Here is an 11,675-nt window from a genome sequence, read left to right as displayed (position 1 = left end):
TACACCAGATATGAACTTTTGTGATAACATGTACCCTTTCCCTTAACTGTTTACATTCTGTAAAGAAGCATGTAATTTACTTAGATCAATGATTGGAAATGTTTTTAGAAAGAGATATTTCTATTTCTATTTTAAAGGCTAAATAAGTTGTTTGATTCTTTACACAAAATGCCTCCTAGAAGAAACAACCGTGCTACCAACCAAAATGAAGAAACCAACAACACCAACAACAATACCCAAGACAGCAATCACCATAATGTGAGTCCAGGTCCCATAGACCCAGCTGTAGCCCAGATTCTTCAGATCTTGGCCCAACAGACTGTCCACCTGACTCAACAACAGCAGAGGCAGACTAACCGTCAGGTGACCTTTAAGACCTTTCAGGCGGTTAATCCACCAGAATTTAAGGGTTCTGGAGATCCAATTGAGGCGAGGGTCTCGTTGAAGGAGATTGAGAAAGCATTTGCCTTAGTCAAGGTGAAAGAGGGGCAAAAGACTAAATTTGTAAGTTACTATCTGAAGAATGAAGCCACCTACTGGTGGGAAACTGTTAAAGTGTTGGAAGGCACTGATGATGTTGCGTGGGAAAGATTCAAGGAGTTGTTTCTCGAGAAGTATTTTCCTCAGTTTTTCCATGATCAAATGGAATTGATATTTCTGGAATTAAAGCAGGCGAGTATGTCAGTGACATATTACGAAAGCAAGTTTGAGGAGTTGTCCAGGTTTGTGCCATCCTATATGGACACTGATAGGAAGAAGGCTAAGAGGTTTCAGCAAGGACTCAAGCCATGGATCTGAGGGAAGGTGGCCATATTTGAATTGGACACATATGCGGGAGTTGTGCAGAAAGCTATGATTGCGGAGACAGAAAGTGAAATGTCCGAGAAAGAAAATGAAGGTAAGAAGAGGAAGTTTGAAGGGAGTGAAGGACAGTCTCAAGCAGGGAAGTTTCCAAATTTCAATCAAAGGAAGGGCAAGTTCCATCCCGGAAGAAATTTTAATAGACAGAATCCAGGAAATGGAGGACAAGGTAACCATCCAGCCACTGGGAACCAGCCAACCCACCAGAGGCCAGCTATACCAGATTTCCAAGTATGTGGAAAGAAACATGGTGAAATTTGCAACAAGTTGAATGTGGTCTGCTACAGATGCAACCAGAGGGGGCACTTGTAACGCCCCCAAATCCGGGGTCAGAGGATTTGGTCGTCACTGTGAAACCTCAATCTAAATCAACCTGTTTAATCAATAAATAAATGCCAACGGAAGATATTTATCATTTATGACCCCAAACTAATCCAAGATCTTTTAAGGTTACAGTTCTAGAAACAAGATATCCAAATTCCTCAAATAATTTTTCTCTTTCTTTTAAAACTCTTTTCAACAAATACAACTCAAAACTAAACCCACTAGTATAACTTCGAAATGAAGTATACTAGGCCCAAATAAAATACACAATTATAATATAATATAATATAATATAAACAACTTTACATAATAAAACTTACACTAGTCCGCAAATCCTGGACCAACCACCTTCGAAAAGCTTCCTCTTGCTTCCTCGAATTACGCGGCTAAACAGCAAGCTAATCCTCACTGGAGGTTAAATTTAAAAACAGGCAAGTATGAGCGAAAGAAATGCTCAGCAAGATCATTATGACATATATATGGTCGTTTTGATATAGAATTAACATCTGCATTAGAGCAGAACATTTAAAATCATAATTGTTGAATCATTAAATTTTAGTTGAGGAATCCCAGATTTAATTCCTTAATTATATTCAAAACCAATTTGATATTTTTGAGCGAAATGCTTCAGCAATACTTTGAATCTTGACGAGAATAAAACTCGTAAAACAGTGTTTACAGAAATATCGTAAACAATAATAACATGAAAGAATGATTATAGAGTGGATCATAAACTCATTCAAAACCGAACTCTTCAAATTAATACTTATTTTGCTGTCATATCAAATTAGATATCAATATGAACTTTGATTCTCACAAAATTCCATACTGAAGTCAACATCAATCATCTGTACTAATACCACCTTTGATATTTATCAACAAACTAAGTATTCTCAAACTAAGAAACTGAATCAAAACCACATTTCATCTTTTATCCGAAAACAAAATACTTAATAAATCATTCCTTGTAAGATGTCAAAAGCAATAAAATAATTTAGATTGGAATCCTCGAACGACGGTGTGTTGTCGCCGGTGATCAGCCGCGGAGCAACACCGGTATGCCGAAGCATATCCAACTAAACAAAGGGGTACCCAAGGCACATATCGGCCTAGCAAGGTGTTATATCCTGTATAACACATAGCTCATGCTGGACCGCCGCCACAGCCTCTTACGCAACCATCCAATCTTAAAAACATTTTATTGAAAGGGGTCATAATACTCGACACCCTTATAAATTTTATTCCCCCAATTCTTGGGTAGGAATATTCGCAACCAAATCACTATTCTCAAAATCTAAAACATTTATAAATCCGATAATTGGATAAGTAAAATCACTTAGCTATTCTGATCATAGAATAGCAGAAGAATAATTGCATAAACAGAATCATTTAACTCAGCAATATGTAAAACATTTACCTACCTTGAACTGAATAGGGAAAGCAATATTTGTATAATAAGCTTCAAAATAAATATCACTTGAACAATAAGTGATGATAGGGATACTTGCCTTTGGGTTTTAGCAGTTAGTCACACTCGCAAAGACGCATCTATTCTGACATTCTGCTTCAAAACATCACCGTCCTTCTTTTCAACACTTTACTGATATGTTGCTCCTGCGATTGCTAGAAGCCAGATATCCAATACTATTCCATTCCATTCTTTATCCAATACCTTGTCCTGATAAACTCAAATGATCCGCATCTATAATTAAAATATAGAACTTTAATCATCTAAACGATAATGACTCGACGAACTACGCGTCAAAACCCTAATGTCTACCCATACGATAGCCCACACATAAAGGAAACAGTCAAACACAAGACTCTTGACCCACGTACGCACATAATTCACATAGCACGTAAGCACATAACTCATGTATCACATAATTTATAACACACATCCCTCGATTCGTCAAAAGGTTCGACTCAGTATGTTTAAAACTAAAATCGGGTCAAAAATATGATTTATCGATCAAAAATTGACTTGGAATGATTCGTAAAACAAACGACCTTTCGAAACAAAAGGATTTGGGTCTCGAAAGTATTTTTAATGAAAGCAGAATATTTTTCTGAGTCTGTACGCGTTCGTTTCGTATTAAACGGACGAACGGTTTATTTAATATGAATTTTTGAACATTTTTCGGAATTAAAACAGGTCTCTGAATCATTTTATAACTAAATAATAGGGCTCGAACACCCGAAAATAATTTTATAAGAATTATCGAGCCTGGAAAATAATTTAAAATAATATTTTCTTGGAAATCGGACAGCACCTCCTCTATTTCTCGGACTGCCCGTCGATATCATATCGACTCAACCAACAACAATCAACACAATACTTTATATATACGCGCATAAACACTCCAGAAATGAATAACACGGCCACCTGAACCAAAACTCGGACCAAAAGTGACTTCTCCAATAATTTCTAAAAATTATGAAATAAATATATAAACACTAACATGCTATAATATAAACAAGTACGAAAGCGGAATTTCGGAATCGTTACCCAAAATAAATTCTGATCACCCCGAAGAGAAAATCTGATGTCCGAAAAATATCTCCAGAAAAATTCGAAATTAATAGCGATAAACATATACACGCTGAGATGCCATATGGAGTAATCACCGCCTCCAAACTCTTTTTCTACGCCCCGAAAATAAATTAAAACGGAAATATAACAGAAATATGCCCCGCAAATTTTCTTCTCAAAACCTTGCAATATATATACCTATGCGTAGGTATCGAAGCGCTGATCGTTTATATATATACCAATTGAAATTTGGATATACGGTTTGCAAGATATGAATTTTTGAAAGTTAAAAGTATATAAACAGGGAGAGAGACAGAGAGACAGAAGGGGAGAAACTGTTTTTGGTAAAAAAAAGAAAGGGGGCCGGGGGGGTTTAACGCGGGTGGGGTAGGTGGCAGGGGGGTGGGGGCGCTGTTTGACACGTTTTGGTTTTTTTTTTTTTTTTTAACAGAGCACACCAACATATCCTTATTTATACCTGAAAATTTTGTTTTGCCCCGCATTTCTCAACTTATCGAATAAACGCGCCGGTAAATAAAATTAGAAAAATTACCAAACAAATTCTAAAATTCTCAGAATAATTAGAAAACTAGTAAAATAAAATTTTCATAATTTTTAAAATATTTTTGACTTGCGCTCTATACCCGCAGTATACGATTTAACGAACCGAGCTGCACTGGAAACAAATTCAGAAAATCACGAAAATAGTCTTAAAATGTTACAAATATCCCGAAGTTTATAAAAACATAAATTTCGAAATATTATAACAATTTTTGAAATGCAATTTATACCCGCTTTTATCAATTAAACGATTCAACGCGCGGATAAAATTAATCCTAAAAATTCCCAAAATAATTTTAAAATTCTCGGAATATTCCAAACTTAAATAAATATGAGTTTCGTAATTTTTGAAGAATTTTGGAATTAAATACGGATTTTACAAATAAATGAAATCAGAAAATCATACAGGGCTAAATAATTGATGAAATATTGATTTCTAAATTTTATAAAATCCCAAAAATAATTATTGTAATTATAAAGTCTTAAAAATAATTTTTAAGATAATTTAAATATTTATGAAATTAAATTTTCAATAAAATCACTTTTAAAGACAAAAACAAAACGATACGACTCAGTAATTAATAATATAAATAATCCTCAATCACAATTGAGTCCCACACAATTAATATTACATACAACACATAGTAGACAGAATATCCATCCAATCCCTAATATTACTAAACGAACTCAATTTACCGATATCAATAAAATGATCGGTTTTCAAATAAACTTTTGAAAATAATACATTTAAAGAAATATTTTCAAAAATTAACAAGGATCGATATAACACTTAACAATTAACACATTACCTTATAATAACACCAACTTGTCAAATAGGAATAAAATATCCACCATTTTATTCTTTAAATCACATAAACATATTCAAATATTAATAATAATAATTCTGAAAATACGGGATATCACAATCTACCCTCCTTATAAGGATTCCGTCCTCGGAATCAGCAGAAGAAAGCACTAAGGGATCTTCTAGCCAACTTTCCATTTCCAAATAACCTCAATTTTCCATAATCTCAAATAAATCTTGTATTCTTTGTATAATAAAACTTTTACAGGAGCTTCACTGTGCACCACTGTTCCATTCACATCCTTTGACCAATTCCTCAATAGAATCGCTTTACTGATTGCGAGAAAGAAGAATAAAGAGAAAGATAGAGGGAAGAAAAGAAAGAAAGATAGAGAGAGAAATAAAAGAACAGATTGACTTCGCTATACGCCCCTGATATTCTAATCGCATTGCAGTTCACTGTCATCCTTCGTAATTCCATCACATCGCCTTACTTTGACTTGAACAGGATACTCAACTTAACTTGATTGGCATACCTTCGAATATTTGGAATGATAAAATCATAGAATTTCAAAAAGAAGAGAATTTGATATCATAACGGGACCAAAATCTGAATTTGAGAAAAAGTATTGTTGAAATGAAGGAATAACTGAGAGATCAATATGATCAAACGAACTTAGTATTGCGTGTCCAAATTAAGACACTACTAAAGGTTGTTAACCTTCATGTATTCACAATACACACAAGTGATGGCGTCCCATCCAACTCCTATCACACAGACAGGTATACCTTGTGTCCCCTATAGTTAGGGTTGTTCATCTCAGTCAGAATAAAAGAATATGAAAGAAATTGAAAATTAAATGAATAAAGCTGACAAGATTTCAAAGCTGATATTTCTGAAGGAAATGAAATCCAGAGAACAAAATTATGTCACCAAATGAGCAAATGGTGTCACATCATCAAGAAACTATCCACCAAATAAGAAAAGTGAAATTAAATTATCATAACTTGGCAGAGCTATCAAAACCTGAAAAATAGGCTTCATGACAGCCTCTGGCATATTTAAAACACAGATATGATTGAAAATGAGTGTTAGGGAATATAACCTCTAACAATCACTTCTTTTGAGAGATGTCAAAAGGAATTATAGAAAGAAAAGGTATTGCCAAAGTCTTAATATTTATCTTCAATTTGAACTCTCCAGTTAAACCGTCACCCACTTCTAGACACTTCTTCACGTTCCAATGATATCGATAATCTCCATCATCGTCGAATCGTAGTCTTGAAAGATTCCACAATAGAAGTTTGCAGCTTTCCGGAGTTCCATCCAGCTCAACACAACCATCTCGAACGAATGCGCCTATCTTAACTTACTCGTTGGCACTATATCCGATAGTCCAACAGGAACTCGATATGAGCTCAAACGTCCTCACATAGCTATACACACTCTTACACACTCTCGTTTCTAGTTTACTATAACCTCAGCTCTGATACCAACCTGTAACGCCCCCAAATCCGGGGTCAGAGGATTTGGTCGTCACTGTGAAACCTCAATCTAAATCAACCTGTTTAATCAATAAATAAATGCCAACGGAAGATATTTATCATTTATGACCCCAAACTAATCCAAGATCTTTTAAGGTTACAGTTCTAGAAACAAGATATCCAAATTCCTCAAATAATTTTTCTCTTTCTTTTAAAACTCTTTTCAACAAATACAACTCAAAACTAAACCCACTAGTATAACTTCGAAATGAAGTATACTAGGCCCAAATAAAATACACAATTATAATATAATATAATATAATATAAACAACTTTACATAATAAAACTTACACTAGTCCGCAAATCCTGGACCAACCACCTTCGAAAAGCTTCCTCTTGCTTCCTCGAATTACGCGGCTAAACAGCAAGCTAATCCTCACTGGAGGTTAAATTTAAAAACAGGCAAGTATGAGCGAAATAAATGCTCAGCAAGATCATTATGACATATATATGGTCGTTTTGATATAAAATTGACATCTGCATTAGAGCAGAACATTTAAAATCATAATTGTTGAATCATAAAATTTTAGTTGAGGAATCCCAGATTTAATTCCTTAATTATATTCAAAACCAATTTGATATTTTTGAGCGAAATGCTTCAGCAATACTTTGAATCTTGATGAGAATAAAACTCGTAAAACAGTGTTTACAGAAATATCGTAAACAACAATAACATGAAAGAATGATTATAGAGTGGATCATAAACTCATTCAAAACCGAACTCTTCAAATTAATACTTATTTTGCTGTCATATCAAATTAGATATCAATATGAACTTTGATGCTCACAACATTCCATACTGAAGTCAACATCAATCATCTGTACTAATACCACCTTTAATATTTATCAACAAACTAAGTATTCTCAAACTAAGAAACTGAATCAAAACCACATTTCATCTTTTATCCGATAACAAAATACTTAATAAATCATTCCTTGTAAGATGTCAAAAGCAATATAATAATTTAGATTGGAATCCTCGAACGACGGTGTTGTCGCCGGTGATCAGCCGCGGAGCAACACCGGTATGCCGAAGCATATCCAACTAAACAAAGGGGTACCCAAGGCACATATCGGCCTAGCAAGGTGTTATATCCTGTATAACACATAGCTCACGCTGGACCGCCACCACAACCTCTTACGCAACCATCCAATCTTAAAAACATTTTATTGAAAGGGGTCATAATACTCGACACCCTAATAAATTTTATTCCCCCAATTCTTGGGTAGGAATATTCGCAACCAAATCACTATTCTCAAAATCCAAAACATTTATAAATCCGATAATTGGATAAGTAAAATCACTTAGCTATTCTGATCATAGAATAGCAGAAGAATAATTGCATAAACAGAATCATTTAACTCAGCGATATGTAAAACATTTACCTACCTTGAACTGAATAGGGAAAGCAATATTTGTATAATAAGCTTCAAAATAAATATCACTTGAACAATAAGTGATGATAGGGATACTTGCCTTTGGGTTTTAGCAGTTAGTCATACTCGCAAAGACGCATCTATTCTGACATTCTGCTTCAAAACATCACCGTCCTTCTTTTCAACACTTTACTGATATGTTGCTCCTGCGATTGCTAGAATCCAGATATCAAATACTATTCCATTCCATTCTTTATCCAATACCTTGTCCTGATAAACTCGAATGATCCGCATCTATAATTAAAATATAGAACTTTAATCGTCTAAACGATAATGACTCGACGAACTACGCGTCAAAACCCTAATGTCTACCCATACGATAGCCCACACATAAAGGAAACAGTCAAACACAAGACTCTTGACCCACGTACGCACATAATTCACATAGCACGTAAGCACATAACTCATGTATCACATAATTTATAACACACATCCCTCGATTCGTCAAAAGGTTCGACTCAGTATGTTTAAAACTAAAATCGGGTCAAAAATATGATTTATCGATCAAAAATTTACTTGGAATGATTCGTAAAACAAACGATCTTTCGAAACAAAAGGATTTGGGTCTCGAAAGTATTTTTACTGAAAGCAGAATATTTTTCTGAGTCTGTACGCGTTCGTTTCGTATTAAACGGACGAACGGTTTATTTAATATGAATTTTTGAACATTTTTCGGAATTAAAACAGGTCTCTGAATCATTTTATAACTAAATAATAGGGCTCGAACACCCGAAAATAATTTTATAAGAATTATCGAGCCTGGAAAATAATTTAAAATAATATTTTCTTGGAAATCGGACAGCACCTCCTCTATTTCTCGGACTGCCCGTCGATATCATATCGACTCAACCAACAACAATCAACACAATACTTTATATATACGCGCATAAACACTCCAGAAATGAATAACACGGCCACCTGAACCAAAACTCGGACCAAAAGTGACTTCTCCAATAATTTCTAAAAATTATGAAATAAATATATAAACACTAACATGCTATAATATAAACAAGTACGAAAGCGGAATTTCGGAATCGTTACCCAAAATAAATTCTGATCACCCCGAAGAGAAAATCTGATGTCCGGAAAATATCTCCAGAAAAATTTGAAATTAATAGCGATAAACATATACACGCTGAGATGCCATATGGAGTAATCACCGCCTCCAAACTCTTTTTCTACGCCCCGAAAATAAATTGAAACGGAAATATAACAGAAATATGCCCCGCAAATTTTCTTCTCAAAACCTTGCAATATATATACCTATGCGTAGGTATCGAAGCGCTGATCGTTTATATATATACCAATTGAAATTTGGATATACGGTTTGCAAGATATGAATTTTTGAAAGTTAAAAGTACATAAACAGGGAGAGAGACAGAGAGACAGAAGGGGAGAAACTGTTTTTGGTAAAAAAAAAGAAAGGGGGCCGGGGGGTTTAATGCGGGTAGGGTAATGCGGGTAGGGTAGGTGGCAGGGGGGTGGGGGCGCTGTTTGACACGTTTTGGTTTTTTTTTTTTTTTTAACAGAGCACACCAACATATCCTTATTTATACCTGAAAATTTTGTTTTGCCCCGCATTTCTCAACTTATCGAATAAACGCGCCGGTAAATAAAATTAGAAAAATTACCAAACAAATTCTAAAATTCTCAGAATAATTAGAAAACTAGTAAAATAAAATTTTCATAATTTTTAAAATATTTTTGACTTGCGCTCTATACCCGCAGTATACGATTTAACGAACCGAGCTGCACTGGAAACAAATTCAGAAAATCACGAAAATAGTCTTAAAATGTTACAAATATCCCGAAGTTTATAAAAACATAAATTTTGAAATATTATAACAATTTTTGAAACGCAATTTATACCCGCTTTTATCAATTAAACGATTCAACGCGCGGATAAAATTAATCCTAAAAATTCCCAAAATAATTTTAAAATTCTCGGAATATTCCAAACTTAAATAAATATGAGTTTCGTAATTTTTGAAGAATTTTGGAATTAAATACGGATTTTACAAATAAATGAAATCAGAAAATCATACAGGGCTAAATAATTGATGAAATATTGATTTCTAAATTTTATAAAATTCCAAAAATAATTATTATAATTATAAAGTCTTAAAAATAATTTTTAAGATAATTTAAATATTTATGAAATTAAATTTTCAATAAAATCACTTTTAAAGACTAAAACAAAACGATACGACTCAGTAATTAATAATATAAATAATCCTCAATCACAATTGAGTCCCACACAATTAATATTACATACAACACATAGTAGACAGAATATCCATCCAATCCCTAATATTACTAAACGAACTCAATTTACCGATATCAATAAAATGATCGGTTTTCAAATAAACTTTTGAAAATAATACATTTAAAGAAATATTTTCAGAAATTAACAAGGATCGATATAACACTTAACAATTAACACATTACCTTATAATAACACCAACTTGTCAAATAGGAATAAAATATCCACCATTTTATTCTTTAAATCACATAAACATATTCAAATATTAATAATAATAATTCTGAAAATACGGGATATCACAGCACTACTCAAGGGAGTGTTATAATCAGCCAACCAACAAGGATCGGCCTACCAGGAATCAGGCAGGCAAAGTTCTAGCCATTGGGTATACCTGTTTCAAGTACGGAAAGCCAGGACACATAGCAAGGGATTGCAAGGCACCAGTTCCAGTCAACAATACACTGCGAATCATGGGAGCCCTTCCAGCGGTGAATGAACCTCCCAGAGCTAGAGTTTATGACATTTCTGTGAAAGATGTTATCATGGACACTGATGTTGTGGCAGGTACGCTTACTGTGAACTCCTTATGTGCTAAAGTGCTAGTAGATTAGGGAGCAACTCGATCGTTTATTTCTCAAGATTTTGTTGATAAGTTGAATTGCCCAATTGAATTGTTAAGTGAGATAATGACGGTAGAATTAGCCAATCAGGAGCGTGTATTTATGAACCAAGTGTGTAAGAACTGTGAGATTGAGATTTCTGGCAATAAGTTTGATGCTGATTTGATACCATTTAAGTTAGGAGAGTTTGACGTTATTTTAGGAATGGACTGGCTATCTAAGCATAATGCTCAGATAGACTGTCGTAACAAGAAGGTAACTTTGAAGACGTCAGACGAGGAAACGTTAACGTTTAAAGGGCAGAAGCAAACAAAGAAGTTCTTGACGATGATTCAAGCTAAGAAATTATTACGACAAGGATGCGAGCATTTTATTTCCTACGTGATAGACAAAAGTCAGGAGCCAGCAAAACTGGAAGATATTCCTGTGGTAAATAAATTTCTAGACGTATTTCCATACGAACTACCAGGACTCCCTCCGGATAGGGAAATTGAGTTTGCAATCGACTTAGCACCAGGAACGGAACCAGTATCTAAGGCCCCGTACAGAATGGCTCCTGTTGAAATGAAGGAATTGGCAAAGCAATTGCAAGAACTATTGGAGAAAGGAGTAATTCGACCCAGTGTATCCCCATAGGGTGCACCGGTATTATTTGTTAAGAAGAAAGACGGAAACATGAGGTTGTGCATCGACTATCGGGAACTCAATAAGCTTAAGATTAAGAAT

The sequence above is a fragment of the Apium graveolens genome, chromosome 6 (assembly GCF_009905375.1).
Source record: "Apium graveolens cultivar Ventura chromosome 6, ASM990537v1, whole genome shotgun sequence".
Classification (NCBI taxonomy): Eukaryota; Viridiplantae; Streptophyta; class Magnoliopsida; order Apiales; family Apiaceae; genus Apium; species Apium graveolens.
Note: the sequence above shows the minus strand (reverse complement) of the source record.